Below are 6,000 nucleotides of genomic sequence, written 5' to 3' on the forward strand. Positions count from 1 at the left end.
AAGGGGGCATGCCCTAATCTCCTGCCTGTAAGCTCCTAGTGGCATCTGGTGGGCCACTGTGTGAAACAGGATGCTGAACTAGATGGGCCTTGGGCCTCTAATCCAGCAGGGCTGTTCCTATGTTCTTATCATTGGTCAGCTTTAAATGGTCCTCGGCAGCCTTGGTACATCTCGTGAGATCCTGGGTCCAAGCAAAGTCTCGCCTTGAGATCTTGCGAGAATGATATGAGCTCCCGCAGGACTGTACTGTGATCACGTGAGATGTGCCTGGAGTTGCACATGCAACACTCTGCAGTTGCATGTACTCAAAGATCTTCCTTGTTCTGGTTTTATTTTTGGACTTTTTTTTTAAACTGAGGGACAACCCAGAGAGAAAGAAGGATATTCTCTTGTGTAAATCTATGGTTAAATCCTGAGCAGACTTGGTTCTAGAGAAATAAAGGTTGGGACATAAAAAGGGAAATACAATTTTCTTTCCTCTTGGCACAAACGAATTGTTATTTGTTGTGGGGTTCTTCCTTGGACTTCCTTGTTGTGGGGTTTTTCCAATATCCTGAGTGATATTTGTGGATTGTACTTTTTTAAACTGGAGCTTTGAAGCAGATTGCCAGAACCTGATGGCCTCTATCATCTGAACTGATACCAACAGATAGGGGTGTGCATGAAATTGATGTTGCATTTTGTTTCAAACTTGAAGTGGAATTTTTCAAGTTTGTTTCATTTGTTTTGAGTGTTTCAGCCATAGGGAACAATGGGGAAACATGAAACACCCTATTGTTCTCCATGGGTAGCTCCTAGGAAAACCAAAGTGGATTAGATGGTAGGGCATGATGGGTAATACCTACCACCCAACCCCCCCAAACCAATCGGCAAGCAGGTGATTTTTTAAAAAACTTTCCCCCCAAACCCCATAGGATCCTATGTGGAAAGGTTAAAAATTGTTTAAAATTGCCTGCTTGCCCATTTCTTTTGTGGGTTGGGTGGTAGGTAGCAATCGTCATGCCCTACCATGATACCGTGAACATCCCTAACCCTCAGCCAAGTTTCGGCTACCCGGACAGCTATCCCTCCACCTGGCAATCCATGGCCACCAAGTGCTGATCTGCCATGTGGTTGTTATCCAGCACCTGCACATGGAGTGCAGCCTACCTGTGCTTAGCTGCATGGGAGGGGCTGGCTAAGCCACCAGCAGCAGATGTCTCCTCATTCTCCTGTCTCCACTAGTGCATCGCGGGGGACAGGAACGCAGTATGCCTCCAACTGCAGCTGGTCCACAGATTTGCTGTGAAGTGCACCCTGGTGTCAGGTGCTGCTGCATGCAGAAGACCCAACATGACCTCCCTGAATGACTGGTACAGGGAAGGTACCACCCGCCTGCTTAAGGTGGTGTGTAAGGAGATGTTGCAGTAGGAGCAGCTGGTGTAAGCCAGCATTCTCCACCACCTGGAATGGCTGGTCGTCCAAAGCCATCATCTCAGCAATGGCTTGGGTGATGAGATGAGTTTCTGGGCAACTGGACCACTTCCCTACCAACTGCATCCACCACACAGGCAACATCCCCTACTTGGGAGCAGGAACAAGTGCCTTGCTGCCACTAGTCGAGGGCACACAAGGCCAATTGTTGCCAGAAGGAACAGGGGACACCAAGTGATGCCACTGCAGGTACAGCAGCATCCCCAACATCATAAAACACTTGGGGTCCTTCCCCCTGTGGTCCCACACCATGCTGCCATTGGATCAGGACTATTTCAGTGGTAGTGGTACTGGGTCTGCTGGTTCATTCTGGGGGTCACCACCACCTCCCGCAGTCCAGGGCTGAGAAGTTCCAGGAATCAAAAGTACTTCCTCCTGCTGCTCTCTAGTCTCAGATGGGGTGGGAGGGGTACACTTCCAATGAGGATTGGGAAGGATGGAGAATGTGATATGGCTGGGCAAGCAGCTGACACTTCCTCCTTCACTGCCACAGAAAGAGCTTCTTCCTTGAGAGGGGAGGACCTCCACCCTAATTCCACCTCAGCTGTCATAGGCGGCTTCTCTGCAGGACCAGGCACCCCCAGAAAGGTGAGCCTGTGCAGCGCCACAGCAGTGGGGATGACTTGGGAAGTAGGCCCCTCTTGCTGTCACCCACAATGACAGAAGCAACACCCATCCACCTGCTAATCTTGTCCTGGCTCTGCCTTGCAGCCTCCCATACATTTTGGGGAGGTTTATATTGAGGTCCTAACTATGATGACTGCAGGAGGAAGCACCTTTAAGGTGGGTATTTAAAAAAAGGACGGTGGGGTCAGGGTGGTCTATTTAGAATGTGTGTACCACACACAGTGTTATCTATAGCACTGTAATGTACACACAGAAGCTAGAAAAATTAACCCCCCCCCAATTAAGAAGCAGGCTGGGGGGGGCTTTTTTGGAGGGGAGCAAGCAACAGTGGGTTAAGGCAAAGGGTAGGGAAGGGAAAAGGGGTTACTGTGGCCTCTCCTAAGTAAACCCACCCCTCCTGTCCTACAGTCCTAGTGTCTACCTTCTTGCTTTTAATTTATTTTTTAATTAAAGTTTTACTTTTAATCTTGTTGTAAACCGCCCAGACGTAAGTTTTGGGCGGTGTAAAAACATGATAGATAGATAGATAGATAGATAATAAAACCCCTTCCCCAAACTAGGCCCTATTTAAAGATTAAGAACTCTAAATGTTCTGATAACTTGACCAATGACCGAGCGGGGTTTACCTTCCAGTGTCTTCCCTCAGTCTCTTCTGCTGGAGTCTGGCCAGGTGCTGCTCCCTGAGGCACTTGGGCTGAGACTCAGCAGCTAGGGGGTAAGGCAGGTGGACACCAGTCAGGCACACATCCACACACCCAATCAATCAATCAATCAATCAAAAAGCAGAAGGGAAAGGAACACCATGGAAACAGAGGGATCCTGGGCAGGCTGGGCACCAGACAGAAGTCACAGCACACCAGCCTACAAACAAACAAACAAACAAACCAGTCCAATCAAGCACACAACAGCAGCAGCAGCAAAGAGGTGCAGCTTGCAGCTGCAAAAGGAAGCAGGGGGTGGAGACAGTCAGCACAGCAGCACCCAGTTATTAAAGCCACTGAGGGCTGGCTGGCTACAAGCAAGAAGGGGGGAAATCCACAGAAGAAGAAAAAAATCAAAGCAGCACCCAGTTAAAGCCACTGGGGCTGCTGGTACAATTAAAAGCAATTAGAAAAGTAAAACAGTAGTTGGTGCTGCAAATGAAAAGGAGAACAAGTTGTTCTCGTAAGAACTAATCAGGGGCGTAGCAAGGTTGGAGTGGGCCCAGAGACAAGATTTTAAAATGCCCCCCCCCCCAAAGTCCAGGGCCTCCGCACACCCCAGGCCCCCAAGGATTTAAGTCTGATATTCCAAAATAAGTATGCTGCCTGCAAATACATTTCACTGAATACACGCACACACATCACAATATATACATTTGTATTACTTTTAATGCCTAGAACACACTAGAAAGATGAATTATTAAAATGGGCCCCTCGCTGCAGATTAGCAAAGGAGACTTTCAACCATGCAGGGTGAGCCTATGTTTGTTTTCCCAGAATTCTGAACAAATTCAGTCAAGTTTGATTGCAGGAGGTTTTTCACAGGAGGCTTTTAAAGCCCTTTAAGACACATCTCCTCTGGAATGGAGGTGCTGCATTCACATGTTGGCCAGATTTACCCTGAAGTCCCTGCAAGTTATTGGGGAGCAGTTCACACAAGAAAAATAAAATAAAAGCACCACACATGCTTCACAGTTCTCACTCAGACCTTCTGGGCTGCAAAACAACTTGAACATAAGTGCATTTATAAATGAATGAATGAATAAATAAAATTAATAAAATACTGTTCCAGAAGTTTTTGCAATTTTCTGCCATGAAACAAGCCACTTATAGGACTTTTTAGATAGTTTTTTTTTAGTCAGCAAATTTTCCAAGCTGTTTCAAAATAAATATTCAGAGACTTCTCGGTCCCTCCCCCCCCCACATCCAAGCCCTATGGCAAGCAGATCCCTATATATGGGGCGGGGGGCGGGAAAGGTAACCACAAAAAGGAGTTCACACTCTACCTGGCAAATGCTGGTCTGGGTTGAGCAGGGCAGCAAGGGGTCTTCTGCTGCAGAGAACACTCAGGCTGCCTCCTCCTTCCTGGCTGGCTTGGGCCCTACTCGAGTTCAGGCTTCACTGCAGCCTACATGGAGGCCTCCATGGAAGCCCCGCCTACCCACCGATCAGCTGAGAGGCGGGAGAAAAGGAGCTCTCTGCAGCTTGCCTGCTGCTTCGATTGTCGGCCAGCAGAACAAGCAGGAGACACGGCGAAGAGGGCAAGTGGCTGAGAGGCTATGGGGCTGGGCAGGGGGCAATGGGGAGTCACATGAGGTGCCTCTGGGGTGCCCCTCCAGGCAGTGGGGCCCCCAGACAACTGTCTCCCCTTGCCCTATCATTGTTACGTGCCTGGAACTAATGTGCCTCCTTTCCTTTCACTACCCCTACAACTGGACTAAATTTGGTTCAGATCAGTTAGGCAGTCTACAAGTTAGACCTCTTGTGTCTCAAACATTCACCATCTTGGAACTGGGTGGATGACATAATTACAAACTACATCACTGAGGTGTCCCTATGTGACACTCACTACAACTGTACCAAATTTGGTTCAAATTGGTTAGACGGTCCACAAGTTAGCCCACTTGTGCCACAAACATTTATGTATCGACTATCTTGAATTGGGGTGGATTACATCATCACAGACTACGCCATTGAGGTGTCGCTATGTGTCCTTACAGCTGCAGCAAATCTGTTAGACAGTCCACAAGTTAGCCCACTTAAACTCAAATGTTCATGTTTCTGCCATCTTGGATTTGTGTGGATGACATCATCACAAACTATGCTATTGGGGCATCCTTATGTGTCCCTACAGTTTTAGCACATTTGGTTAGGCAGTTCACAAATTAGCCCACGTGCCTCAAAAGTCTATGCATCCACCATCTTGAACTGGGGTGGATGCCACCATGACAGAGGAGGAGCCCAGAATGGGACTAAGACCACCCAAACTCGATGATTTGGGGCTGTAATGGAGGCCAGCGAGGGAGAGGGAGAGCCTCCGGAGACCCCCCCTCTGTGGCTACAACACCACCACCACCCCGAGGCGGTAAGTTAATTAATTAATTTGGTTTAATTTTTTTTTTGCACACCCCCTGAACCAAACCAGGGGGGAATTCTAGGGGGTGCAAAATGGACTGCTCCAGTCCGGTTTGGGTCTCATTTGGACTCAATCCGAACCGAGCCAATCAGTTTTGTGCACACCCCTAACAGACACACATGGAATGTCGGGTGATCACACAAGTCTACTGGAAAGTAGGCTAAAAAAGAGACAGATATGCCACAGGCTCTCTTTCTCTCCTTCTCTCTCTACTGAGCCAGGAAGGACCACACACCACCACTCTGCTCTCCTCTGCTGCTGCAGTCTCTGTTCTCCTGACGTCCTTCCTCTTCAAGAAGCACTGGCACACTGCAAAGGCTCCCTTCCTCCCAGACCCTTAAATACATTTGGAACTCCCTCCTTTTGTGCTCCCCCCCTCCCAGCAGCCAATTGGGCACAGTTCCCCATGACAACACTTGATTTGGATCCAACTGAGAAGCAAGGAGATTGCAAGCCAGTCAGAAGCCAGTGCCAGAAAACCAATCAGAAAGGGAAAAACAGCCCTCCAAAATGGCGCTTGAAACACTCAAAATGATTCAAGCTTGAAACAGGGGCATTTTGATTCGAGCTCAAAAGAGGCCCTTTATTTTAAGGGCATTTCATTTTGAGCTTAAAACACTCAAAATGGCCATTTCGAGCTCAAATAGTTTCCAGCTCAAATTGTTTTGCACATCCCTACCAAGAGCAGAAGACTGGTTCAAGGTTTGCAATTTTAGCATTATACATATAGCTGTTTCCTGTATTCTTGCTTATATATCTTTGAAGGAGACTGTGCAAGCCCAG

The 6,000-nt window shown here is 48.0% G+C and overlaps 1 long non-coding RNA gene across 1 annotated transcript in view; it reads right to left on the reverse strand.

Annotated features, from left to right (window-relative positions):
• Positions 1 to 4,184, reverse strand: part of LOC128322174 (uncharacterized) — a 39,104-nt gene extending 34,920 nt beyond the window's left edge. Inside the window, exons 1-2 of the long non-coding RNA XR_008305577.1 lie at positions 4,088 to 4,184; positions 2,727 to 2,808 (exon numbers count right to left, since the gene is read on the reverse strand). This is a non-coding gene — a long non-coding RNA (uncharacterized LOC128322174). The remainder of the gene's footprint in view (positions 1 to 2,726; positions 2,809 to 4,087) is intronic.
• Positions 4,185 to 6,000: the final 1,816 nt, after the last annotated feature.

This window comes from Hemicordylus capensis, chromosome 4 (genome assembly GCF_027244095.1).
Source record: "Hemicordylus capensis ecotype Gifberg chromosome 4, rHemCap1.1.pri, whole genome shotgun sequence".
Lineage (NCBI taxonomy): Eukaryota > Metazoa > Chordata > Lepidosauria > Squamata > Cordylidae > Hemicordylus > Hemicordylus capensis.